Source organism: Molothrus aeneus, chromosome 10 (genome assembly GCF_037042795.1).
Source record: "Molothrus aeneus isolate 106 chromosome 10, BPBGC_Maene_1.0, whole genome shotgun sequence".
NCBI classification, from domain to species: domain Eukaryota; kingdom Metazoa; phylum Chordata; class Aves; order Passeriformes; family Icteridae; genus Molothrus; species Molothrus aeneus.
The window spans coordinates 12,481,277-12,501,273 of NC_089655.1; the positions used below are offsets into that span (position 1 = coordinate 12,481,277).

Below are 19,997 nucleotides of genomic sequence, written 5' to 3' on the forward strand. Positions count from 1 at the left end.
ATGGGTATAAGGTTCAGTTTGTCATAAGTATAATTAATTGTTTTCAGAAATGATTAATTTGTCAAAATGGCAAACATATATATTGGGTAGGCAAGACTCCTGAGCAAGCTAACCTACCTTAAAGTCATGGTAATACTCATGGAATTATGCAAATTAATTGAGTCTTTCAATGTTGCATAAAATGCTACTACTAGTACAATGCATGGAACATTAGGCTGTTCATCCAACAAAAAAGTTGCATTTTAAAGGCAGGCATCTTTACAAGAGAGTCCTTATGGCAGAAGGCCCTTAGAAGTACAATTTTTTCCCTGCAAAGTGATAGACTTTCAACCGTTACACAGAAGTTGTATTTTTTATTACAATTTTTAAAGCAACCCTCAAGAGAAAAAAAAAAAACAGTAAAATTCTGGTGACCTGAGACAAAGGAACCTATGAGATTTGCACTCTGTGCTGATGCTAGGGGGAAATGGTATATGTCCTAGTAATAAGAGTTTCACTAGCAAAACCTCATTTACAAGCCTGGGAACTCGTGATACACTACATTAAAATCTAAAAAGATTAACTTAATTATGCAAATTAAATTTACTGTTTATCTTCTAGATAGTAAAAGTCCTTGCCAACATTGGAATAGCCATATTAGTCTAAATGCATTTCTTTCCCTCCAAAGTGAACCACATGTATATTTGAAACTCCAATGTAGTTAATTATTATCTATAAAGTCCCTTCAAACATAGATTTATGCTCCTCACCAGGCAAAACATTTATTTTTATGCCCACTACTAGTGCCTGGTTATGAATGAACTCAATATGCTAGCACAGCAAATAAAAATATCCATGTTAGATACCATTATTTTTAATATCCCTAGACATTACAGACAAAGTATTCCTAATGAAATATTCCCTACCAAATCACTTGGAATTTCCTGGAGATTCACCCCGCTACCTCTTCTTCTTCACTCCCAAAATCAGTATTTCTGAAACAAGAGATATTAAAAATATTCTGTGAGGTATTTCAGGGCTGAAGAAAAGCTTCTCTCATGGCTAAAAGTCTCTCCTCTAAATCCCATGGAGCCCCACAAAGCTGATTCTGATTTTCACCCATTTTATTCAAATGCCACCAAGTGACTTTGTGGTTGTTCCTATTTTACACTGCTGTAAATACAATCAGGATTACAAGTACACCCAAACACAGGTAGGCTGTGAGTGCTCCATCCATTCTGGCACACTACAGAATAATGCAGGGCCATTAGACAAATGCACTGCTGAATCAATTATTCTGGTTTGAGGCAACAACTTCTGGCCTTGGACTAATAGACAAATATTAATTTCAATCTCTCCAGTGTCAACAGTCCTGCTATTAACATATATATCAAAGACACTGTTATTATGACAAACCTAATAGCCTTCCTTTTCCACATCTAATCACATTTTAAAGAGTTTTCTTTTAACTTCAAACTGGACTTTGTATTTGATAATTTATTATATTAAATGCAGATATTCTTTGCTAGTTTTTTACTGATAGCCTTTAGAACAATTATAAATACATGACATTCAAAGGAGTAATGCAACCCTACCCTAATAGTTTTCATTTTTTACTTATTCAGTTAAGAATTAATAGTCAGGAATGTTATTTTCTGTTCCATAAATTCAGATAAAGTTGGTTTCTTTTTTCTCAAAAAAACAAACAAACTAAAAAACTCAAACAAAAAAGCTCCAACTCTGTTAGATTCCCTTTATGAATAGTCTTAGAGCATGTAAATTTTAGAAATTTCAATCCAGAAAGAAAAAGTTAGGGCAACCTTGTAGCTGGGACATAACAAAGGAACACATGAATCCTTCTATCCACTGAGCACTACAGGATGACCTGTCCAGGCACACATGTGCAGTAGATCCTTCAGATGCATTCCCCACCACACCTGGTGCAGGAGACCAATAAGCCTCCATGACAGTAAAATTTCTAAATTTTACTCTACAACAGTGCCTCCCTATTTCCAAAAGCTGTTTTGGAAAACATCAAGCAATTCTACAAGCAATTCTGTTTCTACAAGCAATCCCAGGGTTCCACAAAAACTGGGATTTCCATGGGAATTAGCAGTGCTATGCCCTAACCATCTCCCTCGAGATGAGCCACACTTGGCCCTACTGAGGAGAGGATGGGGTCATTGGTTGTCTGAGGTGCCCATCCAGGAAGGAGTGACCTCACAGCTAAGCTAATGTGGTACTTGCTGTACCCTCTGATGCCATGTTAATTGAATGGCTGACTTGGGAAATGGTTATTTACCAATGACCTTGGCACAACGTCTCTCTGAGTCATTTTCCATGTTATTATTACAGTCAGTTTGCTGGGAATTTCCTTCAGCTGTGACCACAAAGCTGCAGAACATCCAGAGATAGACAGCAATCCTGCCCTGTTTCCATGCAAGGTCCTGAAGCAACAGAAGTCATGTTCCACTGCACAATGGGATGTGGATGGGGTCACACATGGAGGGCAGGCCCAGTGTGATTTGAAATGTTTCTGTTTGCATCCTGAACAAATGAGAGACACTGGGAAAGGGCAAGAGGCTGACATTATATTCATGTCAGCTCATCTCACTGTAGGATAAGCCTACATCTTCTTTCCACCTGAGAAGACAGGTATTCTCTCCCTTTAAGGGTCTCTCTGCCTTCCCTGTAATTGGACTGGGTTCTAGCCCAGCGTCTTAAGGTCCAAGGCTTGCTCTCATTTACATGAAAGGAAGAAGGAACTGGTTTTCTAGGCAGCATGTGTTTCTAATAAAATGTATATTATTATTTCTTTAATTGACCACAGTGTCTTAGAAGAGGTCCCATATCTGTATATGAATTAAGTATTTAGATACTCTGTTTGAAATCCCTTTTCACAGTGACCCATCATGTAACCATTGTGTGCATTTTGGCAGGCTACCACGCTGTACATGTGCAGCAAATACAGCTAGTAACAAATCATTGTGATGTCCCAAAAAGCATATGTTAAACTTGCCCCATAGTCAGCGCTCCAAATACAACATTTTGCTCATTTTACATGTCTTTTTTTGGTCTGAATACAAAAAGCAATCAGATCTCATTGGGGAGTTAATCACTTGTGAACATAGAGCAATGAAATTATCTAACACAAAGGGCCCTTTTTTTCTACCTTAAAATCACTGGTGAACCTTTACACATTTATTCACTGTTGAAAATGATTTTGTAATTATTTTGAAAGAGTCATTTTGGGAGGTATGTGAAATTACTTCAACAGAAATACTCATGAGAAAGCACTCAATGTAAAGATGATGTAATTGGACTCACAGTGTTTCTTACATTCAGTTTCTGTGAAGCCAGTCACTACCAATGACTTTGTTGCTACTACTTACAGGTTGTATCCTGCATTTCATAACAGACATTTTTCACAGCTAAGTCTATAGGGTGAGCTATTGCAAACAACAAAAATACTCAATGGTCAGGAGCATTTTCAGTAATAAAGATGTGCTGTGGTCAGAGTTTATGTCCTCACTTGTCCAAAATTAATTTACAACAAAAATCCCAAGTCTGCATCCAAGTAAGGGCTTGTGCCAATCAACCATTCCCATTTATAACTGCAATTCATTTTTACAGGCTCCAAGAAATACAGACATACATATTTCAGGCACATATTTTTCTTACATCTGAAAAGGGGGATGGGCACGTGAAAAATCAGCTTTTATAAAAAGATATCCATAAAAATGTATTCCAGAGATGACATTTTCTTGTTACTGCAGGGCTATAAATCATTGTCTCTTCCCATGTGATATGAGTGTAAAATATTTAGTTCATATTAGTATACATCTATACATTTACTGCAGGTTGACTGCAACCTGAAATTCAAAGGATACTAAAGAGTTTATAGGGTATCGTAATATTAATAAAATTTTTCAATATTTGAAGACCTCAGTGTTCTATGTCTTCAGTTTGTGAATGATCAGCATGGGCAAACATCAGAAAATAAAGATAATAAAGACAATGCAGGATTAGTGGTATGCTGCAGAAAGAGAACCTTTCTGGTGCCACATGCTGAGATGATGCTAACATTATGGTAAGAAAGCATTCTCTTTGATTGCTCTAACACCACTATATTTCTGAAAAGGTTGCTTTTGTTACCATCAAAATCAGAAGAGGTAACTTAAGACTTCATTTGTTCCATAACCTACAATAAGGACTTCTCAACATCATAAATACTGCAAGTTTTTTTTATTACTCTATTGTGAACCTGACACAATTTTACGGTTTTCTCAGAGTTTGAGTTTGGATTGACTTAATACACTAATGTAGACAATTTTTATACCACCAAATTAAAAAGACTAAATAAAAAGGTATCCTGCATATATCACCACCTTATATGTTTTATCCCTTTTCAAATTTGTTTGAAATTTGTTACTTTTTTTGTGAGTGATTTTGAACATAAATTTGCAATTAATATCAAATTAATTTTTTTCCTTTGATTTAGATAGTTTAAATGTAAACTATTAAGTATGTTACAAACGAAAATTGAAGTCAAAGGGTTTTCTCTTAAATGTATCTACTCTAAGGATCATTGCCCAAAGTTATCTCAACCTCTCAAAAAAGCACTCACAGCTTGACCTTCAAACTTTCTCATGCATTTGGTTTAAAAAAAAAGTTTGTCCAGTAAATTATATTGCTTTTTTGAGGGGAGAAAAATAATTACACAAAATCAGTTCTTACTATGTAGAGAACAAGACCAAATCCTTAGATGATCTGGGTAATGGAAGCATTATTCTTTAACATTTTAAACACTAACATGCTACCCAGAATTAAAAATTAAAGATCCAGAAACAGACATTTTACTGTATGAATAAAATCTGTTGGAAACTGGGGTGTCAGTTCCATTCTGCAAGGGTTGTCATTTCTTTTGTTTGGCCAAAATTTCTGTCTGCCATAAGAATTCATCAGATGCCAAGGGAAGCACCTTGTCTCTCTCTTTTCAAGTAGTCATCAGCAATCTTCAAACACATATAAAATTAACAAAATCTGATTTGGCTACATATTATTAAGTTTTACCAGACATGTTAAGGAAAGAAAGGGTTTGTGATATTTCCCTTCACCACCAGCAACAGCGTCATTATGGCTATTTTAAAAAGTTGCTGCGCTGCAGTTACTGTGGCACATGGGACTGAAATTTCCATTACAATGCTCCAAGCCTGCCTCAGGTCCTGGAGACTGTGGGTATTATTTTTTTAAATGTTAATTTTTATTTTATTTTTACTTTATATGTAGAAATCTGACAGCACTTAAATTTTAATCATTCAGGAGCTTAATCCAGGATTTCTTTCAAAGCTTAAAATTCCCTGTAAAGCCAAATTCCTTGATGTGCAAGAAATGCAGAATCAAACCCTAGGTAGCTGGATCCAAGCTTTGTTTTATCAGCCAAGAAACAAAGTTCCCCTGATTTAAAGTACTGCACATAACATTGCTAAGATAAGGATTTAGTTTCCTAAGCCAGGCCCTGATCCTTTAATGAGCTGTGGGGAGGCTCACACAGCCACACTGCTGGAGTCACACTGACTCCACTTGCAGGGAACCCCAGTTCTGGCCAGGCTTCCCTATTTCCCCTTGACTCAAAGAGAAGAGAAAACCATCCTTTACACTGTCAGTTCATTATATTTTAAGACACCCTAAGAAGCATTTATTCCACACCCTCTGAATTCAGCAGGAACAGGACATTTCTAGAAGTGGGTTATTTTCATTTGATTGATATTACTAATTTAACAGTGAGAATAACTAAAGAGCACAGAATGAGAGACTTTTTAATTTGTTTTTCTTTTCTAACAGAGAGATCAACATAGCTCCAAAATGGCTCATCATCAGATGATCATGTATTCACCTGCAAAAGTGCAATATTGTTCTACTGATGGCCACAGATGAACCATCAAACAATTCCTCTAAATAGTAAGATATCTTGGGATTATACTTTCTCTACCATTTTTACAACATTTATCTGTCTTCACTACAGGTTGTTTTCGCCAAAATATTTTCATTGAAATCAGTACTCTTTAAAAAAGGATTTATTTCAAGAAAACATAGTCTGAATGGAAAAATGTATCAATGAAAGTCTGCAATGTTATTTCAAAGATCCTCCATTAAGCTTAGCAATTCAAATAAAATTTCATTGTTTTTTAACAAAATTATTTCCAGTACTGTAGTATAAGAAATCTAAAATAGCTGAATTATTTCTATTTCTACATATCTCTTCTGTGGTGTCAACAACACACCTCAAAAATAACATACATCACTCTGAGATTTATCCTGTAAAATATTTACATGAAATATTACACATCTTAAAGTTTGTGCAACCATTCTGCATTCATCACAATGTAAACCAATCAAAAAATGCAAAAATGCTATTGATGTACCAAGATATTATTTTGAAAATAAATAATACCTTTGGTATTTTACGTAAACATGATGGAGATAAAGCAATGTCGAGAAATAAAATTATATTATGAAGTCTTCTGTCATTTAATATTTTGACAGTCCTACTTGCTACTTTTCTCTCTAAAAGAAAACAGTGTTTAGCATAGAAAATGAGACTCCATAGTGCTGTACACGGCAGGTGGCTCACGCACACTCACCCACACTCAGGCACGGTCAGGCCCACTCTTGCACACTACTCACACTCATGCACACACACACTCATGCACACCCGTGCACACCTGCTCACACTCATGCACACCCATGCACACCCATGCACACTCTCGCACACTCATGCACACTCGTGCACACCCTCGCACACTACTCACACTTGCTTTCCCGGGGTCCATGTGCAGGGATGTGTGGGGGTGTGCACCACCCTGGCGCAGCCACAGGAACGTGCACACCCCACACTCTGCAGGCAGACGGACCTGGGGGTGTGTGAGTGACACACAGACAGACACATGGACACAGCCATGCACATACACACACCCGTGCACACCCAGGCACACCCGCTCACACCCATGCACACCTGTGCACACCCGTGCACACCCAGGCACACCCGCTCACACCCATGCACACCTGTGCACACCCGTGCACACCCAGGCACACCCGCTCACACCCATGCACACCTGTGCACACCCGTGCACACCCAGGCACACCCGCTCACACCCATGCACACCTGTGCACACCCGTGCACACCCAGGCACAACCGCTCACACCCATGCACACCCGTGCACACTCGTGCACACCCCTGCACACTCACGCACACCCGCTCACACTCGTGCACGCCCGTGCACACCCGCTCACACCCGTGCACACCCAGGCACACCCGCTCACACCCATGCACACCCGCGCACACTCATGCACACCCATGCACACCTGCGCACGCCTGCTCACACTAATGCACACTCGTGCACACTCTGGCACACCCGCTCACACTCATGCACACCCGCTCACACTCGTGCACACCCGCTCACACTCATGCACACTCGTGCACACCTGCGCACACTCGTGCACACCCACGCACACTCAGGCACACCCGTGCACACCCGCTCACACTCATGCACACTCGTGCACACCCGTGCACACCTGTGCACACCCGCTCACACTCATGCACACCCGCTCACACTCATGCACACTCATGCACACCCGTGCACGCCTGTGCACACCCGCTCACACTCGTGCACACCCGCGCACACTCGTGCACACCTGTGCACACTCATGCACACCTGCTCACACTCCTGCACACCCGCGCACACCCGTGCACACCCGCTCACACTCATGCACACCCGTGCACACTCTCGCACACTCGTACACACTCGTGCACACCCTCGCACACTACTCACACTTGCTTTCCCGGGGTCCATGTGCAGGGAGGTGTGGGTGTGTGCACCACCCTGGCGCAGCCACAGGAACGTGCACACCCCACACTCTGCAGGCAGACGGACCTGGGGGTGTGTGAGTGACACACAGACAGACACATGGACACAGCCATGCACATACACACACCCGTGCACACCCAGGCACACCCGCTCACACCCATGCACACCCGCGCACACTCGTGCACACCCCTGCACACTCACGCACACCCGCTCACACTCATGCACACCCGTGCACACCCGCTCACACCCGTGCACACCCAGGCACACCCGCTCACACCCATGCACACCCGCGCACGCCTGCTCACACTCATGCACACTCGTGCACACCCGCGCACACTCGTGCACACCCGCTCACACTCATGCACACTCGCGCACACCTGCGCACACTCGTGCACACCCACGCACACTCGTGCACACCCGTGCACACCTGTGCACACCCGCTCACACTCATGCACACCCGCTCACACTCATGCACACTCGTGCACACCCGTGCACACCCGCTCACACTCATGCACACTCATGCACACTCGTGCACACCCGTGCACACCTGTGCACACCCGCTCACACTCATGCACACCCGCTCACACTCATGCACACCCGTGCACACCCGCTCACACTCCTGCACACCCGCTCACACTCGTGCACACCTGCTCACACTCGTGCACACCCGCTCACACTCATGCACACTCGTGCACACCTGTGCACACTCATGCACACCTGTGCACACTCATGCACACCCGTGCACGCCTGTGCACACCCGCTCACACTCATGCACACCCGTGCACACTCTCGCACACTCGTGCACACTCGTGCACACCCTCGCACACTACTCACATTTGCTTTCCCGGGGTCCATGTGCAGGGATGTGTGGGGGTGTGCACCACCCTGGCGCAGCCACAGGAACGTGCACACCCCACACTCTGCAGGCAGACGGACCTGGGGGTGTGTGAGTGACACACAGACAGACACATGGACACAGCCATGCACATACACACACCCGTGCACACCCAGGCACATTCATGCACACTCTTGCAGACCCGGGCACACTCTTGCACACCACTCACACTCTTGCCCACCTGCTCACACTCATGCACACTCAGTCACACTCGCACACACTCATGCACACTCGCTCACACTCGCGCTCACATCTGAAGCACCAATGCCAGCCAGAGGACACCAAGACACAGCACTGGGGTGGGGAAAAAAGCCATGGAAGATCCCTCATGAGCCAGTCAGGAACATCTTTGACATTTCAGCAAGAGCTGCCTGGGATATGGTCCTCTCTAGAGAGCACAGGGACATGTTTGGAGAGAGATGTGAGATAACTCTGGCCGTGGGAGGGGCTCCAAAGTCTTCCCCCTCTCCCCCATACAGACACATCCAGACAGAATCAAACTGTCTGACAGCCTACAACAGCACCTGAGTTCACCCCATTCATGTCAATTTGGGGAGTAAAGGGGATAGCTATGTTGCACATGTAGAAATAATTGGCAAATACTGAGCCTTTGGAATGACCTCGGCAGGACTCGTTGGTTTTGCTCACAATCAGTTTGTGTCACCAGCCTATTTTCAAGGTATTTCATTACCCCTGCTAGCTCTGAGTCTAGTGATTCTTAGGTATATGTCATTAGCCTGGGTGCTACCCAAATCTGCTGCACAGAGGTCTGAGCAGATAAATACCAGGGATTAATTCAGAAGGTCAGATTGCGAAAGGAGGAAGGCCCACACACTTTTCTTAGTCCTACTGTATTTGCTCGGGGGATGCATGTCTTATTAACACTCTGGTTAATAAAGCACATTTATAGCTTTGACGAGATCAAAACAAGACCTGTTTGGAGAGATTTGGGTAGAAGTTCTCACATGCTTTATAAATGCAGGCCTATACACTGTAAGCAGGTCACACCATGTCCCCTTGAAGAGCTGCAGGCCTGAGCGCCACATGAAACACCTCATCAACACTTCAGTCAAAATCAAACTCACCCCAATGGCAGCAGAGCAGGGTTCTGTGTCCCGAGGGACAGGAATGACACACAGCCACTGCACAGAGAGCAAACAGCAAAGCCTCAGGTAGCTGGAGCCTGACCCGCTCACAGGGATTTTTTTCCCTGACTGATGCTGGAAAATTGCACGCCAGTTTAGAAGGACAAGAGGAGCCTGGCAAGGCTGGACACCTGCACTGCAGTGCTTGGGCATGTGCCCACAGCCCCGGCAGGGTGCCAGGCTGCAGCAGGGGCTGGGGAGAGCAGGGGGGAGCTGCCCCTCTCAGTCCCCCTCAGCCCAGTCACGCATGCACGGCGAGAAAGGGAGGCCTGGTCTGTCCTTGCTCCTTCCATCGCACCAGAGGGTGTGCCAGGCCAGGCACTCGCAGCTGCTGTGTCTGAAGGGACAAGGAAACACATCCTTGCTTTTGTTTTGGCTTTACAGGGAAAAAAGCGTGGAGTAGCTCTAAAACAATATGGCAAAAGAACAACATCCAGCGCGATCATCTGCACAGCACTGCGCACACTTAGCACCTTGTACAAACAAAACACAGCTTCATTTATCACTCCCAAGTCACCCAGTTGTGGGGACAGACAACACACAGCTCTTCATAAATGCATATGGTATGAACCAGCACTTGCCTTTTCCCTCAGTCAGAGCCTTATTGCACGGTTTTGGCAACCCAAGTGGTCACTCCAAGATTCTTTGGAGCCTTTGTGCGAGCACTGCACTCGGCAGGCAGAGGCGCGGCAGCAGCAGCCAGCTGGACACCTGCCAGGGTGGCTCGCCTCCAGAACTGCAGCCCCTGGAAGCTTTGTAGCAGGAAGTAGCTGACAGACCATCAGGGAGGATGCATTTTGTCTATTAGGTAACTGAAGCATAATTTGATGGAAGTTAACACACAAAAAAACCCCCGAAAGAAATAAATAAAAAGGCAACCCTTGCTAAAGTTCACAAGGAGACAGTCACATGGAAATTTGTTCTATGGTTTGAAGTGAGAACTGTAGCACTGTGAGATATATGACATACTGGTAACATTGTCCCTATATCACATACCAGTTTTGCTTTGTGCAGCCTGCCATTTCATTTCCAGAGCTAATGTTCTTTGCAATTTTCCCACATCCTACACCACATACAAGAATATTTTCAATATCCCAAAACATTTCTACTTGTAATAGTAAATCAGTTACTTATGCAATGGGTTTTCTCCTTTCTTTCAACTTTGAGAGATTTCTAATTCAGAGACTGAACTGTTACCAGCAGTAAAAGAACACTGTTTTAATGGGTGTGTCTAGGGGAGGAAGATGGTCTGTTGATTTGGTACTAAAAAACCAAGAGATGCAAAGGAGACCTTTGCCTTTCATCAACTAACCCTTCAGAGATCTTAAGTATGGAAAGGCCTGTTATGATCTTTTAACTGACCTCCACAGTATTGGAATAAATTTTCATTTAGCAATTACTACATGAAGGCTGCATCACTAAAGGTAAAAAAACCATATTCTTTGGAAATTCTTCCAGACTCAATGCAGAAATGCCAAGTGGTAAAGCATTCACTGTAACTCTGAACACTGTTTAAGCAGTGAATAATTTCACTGTCAAACAGAGGCACCTGATTTCTAATCTTAAACTGTCAGATTTCAGTGTCCAACCACTCCATCTCACAGAGCACACTGTGCTTCTATGCCCTACTTGCTGCTCAGTTTCAGCATTGGTTGTAAACTCCTCATGGCTCTTTATGATGTATCTGGCATAAAGAGATCAACTTGCTACTACTACTACCACCATCTACTAGCACATTAATCTTTCTAACCAGCACATCCCTTCAGAGCTCACATTCAGGTGTTTATCCACTACAACCCTTAAATTCTCTTCATATAATTGTATTCAATTAAAATTTTCCTTCCAGTAACTGTGACTTTTATGTGTTTGCAGATACCACAGCTGTGAAAAAAAACCTCTTACCACAAATCTATTACAGACTAACTTGTTAGTTTGTCACTGAGCTCAAACAGCACCTTTCTGCTCAAGTGTTAGAGATTGAGGCACTCTCCACTCTTCTGCATATAGATCTGACTTATTGTTCAGTTCCACCTTGATCTAGACACATTTTGATGGGCTTAAAAGTGAACATGTATATGTCTGACAAGATGCGAGATTAACTTCTCACATTTTCTTAAGCAGCAATGGAAAAATCCATTTGTTTCTGCTATAAAGGCCTCTCTCATTCCCATTCCTCACTGACCACGAAAGTACATGATTATGTTCCCTAAAATACCATGAAGAAAGGTAGAGAGTTTACCCCAGAGGATATTATTCATGGCCAGATCTTGAGATTAGTTTTCCCTGTGCTTCATACTCTTGAGGGTATTTAACAGAAGGCTAGCAAAGGGTAGATTGGAGGGGAGAAAAATATTCAATCCACATCTGTACCTATATCTATCTCTGCCAGAAGATTTAGTGGCTTACATTTAGGAAACACCACTCAGCTGGCAATACAGAGAAAAAAGTGCATATGGAGTTAGAACATCACTGTGCCCACCAGAAACACTGGCTGTGAACAAAGACAGGACTCCAGAGATGTGTTGGTTTGAATTCTGCATCAGCTGTCCCCTGACTTGTGGTGGTATTCCTTCTGACAGCCAAGATAAGGGCAGCTGGAGTAGACCTTCCCATGCTCAGTTCTGGGTGGAAGTAAGCCCCAGAGTGCTACAGGTATTTTTTTTTTCATTACAAATACCCTACTGCTAATATAGAAAAGAAGCAAAACCACATATATATTAAAAAAAAAAAAAAAAAGGAAAAACCTTTCACACTTACTGCAAAATTGAATGCACTGAAAATCCATGGGTATTACTATGGTTACTACTCCAGAGATAACTAAGGTTTCCTTCCTTCTCTTACTTTGCAGGTTTCTCTGTTGTGCTTTATTCACAAGAATAGTTCAATAACAAATTATCCTTAATTTCCTGCTACTAACAATGTAGGCAATTTTTGGTCCCAAGTCTGCTGCCTTAATACAGGCAAAACAGTCAGTGAGGCAGACAGAATCCTTGCCTGAGTTAAGAAGGCAGGATTAGGCCCACCTTATTATACAGTTATTTATTACACAATGATAATTAACACGAGGCAGACAAGCTCATTTATTTGGCAACAGCAACGCTGGCTGAAAGACACTGTTAAAAAGTGCTGAGCATAAATAATATGAAGAAATGCTTATGCAACAATAAGAAAATGTATGATTGTGTATTCTATCACACAGCTTAAAAACTGCAGGTTAAGCAAATTACCACTGGCACAGCATATCCATAATTCTGCCGATCACCTAAATGAATGATCAGGTATGATCCTTTCAATTCTAGCAGCGTTTCTTTCTAAATACCTCACTATTTAGCAGCCTAAAGGGAGCCAACACATCAGTAGTGCCTTCTATGCACTGTCGAGTCCCAGCTTGAGCACACCAAACTCTGAGGCCTTTTGAAATCTTTAAAGACAATCACACATGAGACAGTTTCTATATTGCAGGGCTGGGTAGCGCTACTGCAGCACAAAACAATATTTCAAGCTTTCTGATATACATGTGTCACCTCTATGTGACAAATAGCTTGTATTAATTAGGCACTAGACTTGGTGAGATTGCTGTTATTAACTGAGAGAAGATGGGTTGAATTTAATTGTGTGTGACATCAAAGCCAAGTGACTGATATTTCAAGCATCATTTAAAATGTTTGATATTGGAGTCATTGTATTCACATAAAGACTGTCTAAAAATATAAAGGAGAATGATGAGAGAGGAACTGAAACGCATTCATACAATCCATCTTATGAAGTGAATTTGATGTAATTTTGCTTGTATTTTTGACCCAGTGTTGACAATATTTTTTATTTAGTTATATAAAATTATTACTTTGAAGAACAGTTTATTTTTCTCAGTACTAATTTTGGAGACAGCTGGGATGGTTTGTATTGGTTCCAGCATCAATGTTCTCAGAAATGTGGACATAAGGGAGGGGGAACATAAAAGATCAGCTTGCACTGAAATTTGCTTTATAGCCATTAATGAACACTATTTGGAAAATGTTTACTTAAGAAAAGAAGACTGCCCATTATTTAGGCAAACATTCATAAAAGCTTGAAAAAAAGAAAGGGGGAAAGGAAACTATGTTTAAAATTGCACATGAAAGAATATATTTAAGGAGTAAGAGCTCGCTATTTTGCTATGCACTGTACAAATAGTAACTATCTCACACTCATCAGGATGTGAGGAATGCTGTTTTAGGGTCAAATGTTTCTCTCATTTAAGATGCTGGCAAAAACCCCCTTCAGTTTGACAGGGCAGAATCATACTTGTGATGTAGCATGATAATGTATATGGTGTTTTGCTAAAAAGTGGGTCAATAAACAATTGCCCCAGAGGATACTTGTCTATAATGCTTCTGCATTGTACCATTTCCTTTTAGTTCTTTCTTTAAAAATAAATAAAACAAACCACTTGCTTATTCCATGCTTGCCATAAAGCACACAAAACAATCCAACTGAAATCAGCTTAATTAAACCGCAATGCGTTGCAAGCAAACATGTATCCCCTAGGTATTCCCAAGCAGGCAAATCTGAAATGCACGACAGCCAAAAGTAAATATTAACAATTTCACAAACCAGAAAGACAATGTTCCAGTCAGAAAAACCTCCTCATTGCTAGTGGTGCCCTAGACCCACACCCTATGGAGCAAGGAGGAACTGTCAGGCTCACTGGAGGTGGCCTCCTGCAGTCCAAGGAGGTCAAAATATAAAATCCAATATGTATAATATACGTAAATCAAATACGTATGTATTGTGCATATATTTTTATATGTATATATATATGTGTGGATTTTCATGTGTGTAAATATGTGTATGTGTGTAAATATGTGTATGAATCCCAGTGGGATTCAGCTCTCAGATGGACTTCATCCTCCCAAGAATGTATTCTAAAATGATCAGACAAAATGTTTAATCACATACTTAATTGTAAGAACTGATTTTGATGGGGAAACTGATGTCCATAATGCCAAAAGACACATAAATACCTCAGCAGCTGTATAGATAGAAAACCCAATAGCTGATAGAGAATTCATGGATAAACTCCAGTTTATGAGAGCAATTCTCCCCCGTTTCTTCACAGCAGTGGATCAAAATCTTTTTTGAAATTATCCAAACTCTCTTGTCCTTAGTTATAATACAAAGGTGCACCTTTTCCTCACTTTTTACAGGATTGGCATTAGCCTCAGGTTTTAACTAGCCTTCTGCTAAGAAAAGATTTAAATTCTTTCATTGAAAAGCAAGGAAAAAAACTTAGTGTGTCTGGCAGGATTCTTTGGCAGTTGCAATATCAGTTTTAGCATAATTGATAAAGTAATTTATATAACAAAGCAGTTTTTTTCTATCTATGAATAGGTCACAGAAGAAGCTCTAGATTCCCTGCAGTTCATTTGTTATTAGGAGCTATTTAGGGAATAATTACAACAACCTCTCACTGCTCTGTCCCTCATCTGACGGATTTTTTTTTTTTAAATCCATCAAGTATGTTCCTACTTTTTGATAAAATTTGAAAAGCTCTCTGAACCAAGTTGCAGTACCATACTTGCAAATTAGAAATTATTCCCCATACATATATATTTTAAGGTGGTTAAAATGCCCTGTTTCCATAACTGTTCCTCCCAGAAATCTCATCTGCCTAAAAGAATATTCAAGGGAAGCAAATATTTAGGAGTGTGAATACAATCAAAGCAAAAAATGCAAACAGATATCTGAGGGGGTTGTGTTGTTCCTTCTGCCCAGCTTGCATTGAAAGCTTTATATTTTGAAATTAAATAATTTAAAAAGAAAAAGCTCTTCCTTTGATTTGCCGCAGAATGTGCTTTAAACTAAACTCATGCTTAAATTCTGTTGTCCCTGAAATCAGTCATTCTTCCTGACTAATGCTTTCTGGTGAGTTGGTTATAGAATAAAAATGTCAAAGGGAAAAATTAACAATCACAACCCTGTGCCCAAATACATACATGTATTTAAATGTAGTTCAGAGATATTATTTGGGTTTGTAATCAAGAATTTTCATAACACCCACAAAAAAGTAGGCATCAATCTATTAATAGCCTTCATTTGTCTTCAGAAAAATGGTGAAAACCTTAAGGCAAGGTTTTAAATGGTGTGGGGCTACTTCTCCTTTGTAGTATAAAAACTATTTAAGTATCAAATATGCCTGTGACAAAAAAGTTTCTTTTGTTTAACATAAGCCAAATTTGTTTGGTTTTTAAACTTAGCTAGTACGTTCTTGTCTGGAACATGACCTTTTTGGAGCTGCTTTTTGAGCATCATTGCAGTGACTGAAATACCAGTAAGTGTGTTTTGGATGGCTTCCAGTCAGCTCATCCACCTGTGTGTTGTGAGAGCCTGAGCCTGCTGCACTGCTGCTACACAACAATGCCCCAGGCATTCTTTTTCTCTCCTCACAAACACACGTGACTTTCAATTTTTGCAACCATTTGTAGTTCACTGGCAGATTTATTGACCAGGAAAGTTCATGCCTCCTCTGTGCTGCCCAAATAGGCTGTGTTTTGTTTTGTTTTTGGCTGGACTTCTACCTGACCTCCAATGCTGTAGGAATCATTTTACACCAGCAATTAAATGCTGGACTAGTTATTTGTAGCTTGCAATTGTCCCCATTTAGAAGACTAACTGCCCAATTGCAAAGCTTCTAAATGGGTGCAATTGCAAGTTCAAACAGTTGGGCCCACGTGTAATTACGGTCACAAAATTGGGCTCACTTATGTCGGAGGTTGCCGCAGAAGACACAGGCCACCAACTAAAAGTAATGGTTCTCTGCCTGGTTGCTGCTATGCGCTGTTCATTACAGCAGGAGGAATGAAAGGAAAAGCCTCTTGGTGGGAATACAGAAAACAGAAATACATTAAGACAATTTGAGACTATAAAGTGATCAACGTGGCGCCTAGGACAAATGATCATAACTGTCTCATGCCTAATCACCCATTTCAGACACAGCTTTATGAACAAGTTTTGTTCTCTTTCACGGCTTTTCTCTTATTAAGGCAGAACAGTGTCAGTGGTCAGAGGACTCAATTCTAGGTACCAGAGGCACAAGCTGTGGAATACCACTGGCCATTTTAAACCATCTGCTGAACCTACAGCCTTTTTCCTTCTCTCCACTTGAAAGAAGTTGATCAAGAAAACACCAGCTGGAGGTTTTTTCTCCTCTCACATAGTCAGACAGTAGGTACTGTGCTACTGCTGTCAGGGAAATTGTGTCTAACTTATCCTAATCATAATTAGGAGAAATTTCCCACCTGTTTCTCCCCAGTTCAAAAGTATTTTCAATAGTTGAAGGGCATACCTCTGCAGGTAAAGGCTCCTTTCTCGTGACAGCGTGATACCCCGCACATATATGGGGTTCTCCCCAAAGCATATTCCAGCCTTGACAATGGGAGTGCAGCCCTACAGACCCAGGCACTCCCAAAAGCATCCTGTTCACCAGCCTTTCATTACCACTGCTTAACACCACGGCACAAGTAAGAAACAGCTCTGCTGCATCCACACAAATTCCTTCATCACAGCCTCCTCCAACCAGTGTGCCTAATCAGCCGCCGAGCATGTCAAACCACTGCTGTTCAGCTCATCTGCTGATGACATGAGACACATCTGGGCAATGGAACAAAGAGAATATTCTAAAATGATTATGCTAAGATGAGAATTAATATTCATCCCCCAAAAGGTGCAACTGCCAGCCCAGAACAGTAAATAAAATCGACTACGCTACAGTGCCAAAGTCTTGGGGACCAGGTTCTCCTAAATCCATTGAAAGCAAATTTCGTTTACTGAGGATGAGGCCATTGAGACAGATACTCAGGTAAAACAAATAAATTTAAATATAATTGCATTTTTTTCAGTATCACGTGCGTTGCAGAGTGGATACATTTTGTGGGAATCCAACAAATGATATTTTAATGTACATACATAATTTATTGAGCAAGCAGTAGACTTGCCTGAATGAATGTCAGCCATTGAAGATCCAACATGGTGTATTTTCATGCTTATTACTTGGTACAATAGCAAAGAAGGAAGCATTTAACATATTTATGAACTTGAAACATCTCCCAAGTTCCACAGTGCAAGACTACCACAAATGTTATCACATTCTTCTTCTATGGTCACAATAAGAAATAAGTTAAGCACTTGCTATGTATTTTCAACCTAAAAATAGTTGAAATAGTTACAGACTGCCACCTCTATTACTCTTTGACAATTCTTGCAGTACTGTGAAATACAGCTAGAGAACATAATCTACCTTTATATCTTGCCCATAATTCCCATTTATCTTACATAAAGTGAATGAGATTCAGTATCTAACTAATTTCTGCAGATTTTGCTTAAAATTATAACTACTGGATTTTGAAAAATCTAGTGGTTCCAGCTCCAAAAAAAAAAAGGTTTTAATAATATGTCTATCATAAAGCAAAATTACCAGCTGTCTGTTTTAAAGTAGCCATTTTTTAGGTATCCTCACTCAAAACTTTACATTGCAGATGTACCTGATGAGTGTAAGGTAATGGGAGTTCAGATTCCATGATCCTGCCCTGCCATTCTGATGAGATTTTTCACTGGATGCATTAATTAGCTTCAAAAGTTTCGCATTACTGTGGTTGCTCCCCATAAGCAAGTCCTTGATTTTAGACAGCAGGAGCAGAATTCATTTCATATCAGCTTAATTGCCTCCAATTACCTACAGCCTACCTAGAATTACCTGGTGACCAGAATTAGCTGTGCTTATTTCTTTCCCCCAGCCCTAAATGCAGCTAAGACATAGTGTTTCAAGTTCAGAGGTAGAATCTCTGTGACCGCTCTGTAAAGTTAGATTTCAGAGATGAATCACATTCCTACTTCCAGTGCTGAGAGGCCTTTGCCTCCCATTGATTTCAGGAGGAGTTGCATGTGCTTAATGTCCAAAGTGTAGTGGCCACATTTTGAGGCCAGCTCTGCACTTAGTGCCTCCCATCGCTCTCATTAGGCACCTGGAACCTGACCCGGATCACGGAGCAATCACTGCTGCTGCGCCTCGCCACGGCACCCCCTCCACCCTGCTGAGATAAAGCACCTATTCGGACCTCTTTGGCTCTGAAGATTCACTGGAGAGGAGAGCACAAGTGTTTCTGGAGAGCGAGGAAGAAGAAAATTAGTCTTTCAACAGGCTATCATTACATAAGTAGGCTAATATAATATTTTTTTTTCTCTGACAACTGATTTGTGGAAGGTAGGGGCAGCACAGTCTACAGCAGCTTAATATGTCCTAAGTCCCCACAGGTCTGCTCAAGGCAGAAGAGAAACACAGGAGAAGCAATGCCAGAAGACACCTGGGGAAATGGTGTTCCCTTCCTCCTGTGGACTCGTGTGGAAAACCCTTAGAAAATTTTCAAACTGATTTGCTTTCTGTTTTCCTCATTGTTCAATGATAATAAAAAAGGAATGGCAAAGACAAAAAGCCTTTAAAGGACTGAGGCTGGGAGCTTTATTTTCATTTCCTAGGCTAGTGAAACCACCCACTAGCTTATATAGCCCTCAGGCATCCCCTTCCTGAATTTATCCTCACAGGACACCATTGCTTACAGTGTTTGTATTCTATATAGGTTCTTATACTGCCCTCGTCACCGTAGTAGCTGGGTGCCTTCAGGTGGTGCATTATGCAATGTGACTAACATCTGTGACAGCCAAAGCAGGAGGCAAAAACAGTTAAGGCCCCAGTAGCTTTCCCCCTATACAGCATTTCACTTTCCAACACAATAACTTTCTCCCTGTGAATACACAACTAAATTGTGGTCACATTCGTAGCAGATCAGCAACGTTTTGTTCCCTCTGAAGCTGAATTTCTCACTTTAATATGGCAGTGTGGGAATCATTCTCCTTTACTTCATTCACTGAAATGCCAAAGGCTGAATATTATTTTTCAATTATATTTATTTTAAGAATATCAGTGACCACAGAAAGAAAGAATAAGAAGAAGAAGAAGAAAGAAAGAAAGAAAGGAATAAAGAATATCAGTGACCACAAAAACATGGTAGGCATGGTAGCCTGGACTAGAGATGCAAGACACAGCTTCAAAAAGGTCTGTGTAAGACACACCATTTG

General features: G+C 41.4%; 1 protein-coding gene across 1 annotated transcript in view; it reads right to left on the reverse strand.

The window, feature by feature from the left end:
- Positions 1–958: 958 nt before the first annotated feature.
- The window catches only part of ZIC4 (Zic family member 4), a 127,261-nt gene continuing 108,222 nt past the window's right edge, over positions 959–19,997 (reverse strand). The window contains exon 5 of the transcript XR_010784170.1: positions 959–974. The gene's annotated coding sequence lies outside the window, so the exon portion shown is untranslated. The remainder of the gene's footprint in view (positions 975–19,997) is intronic.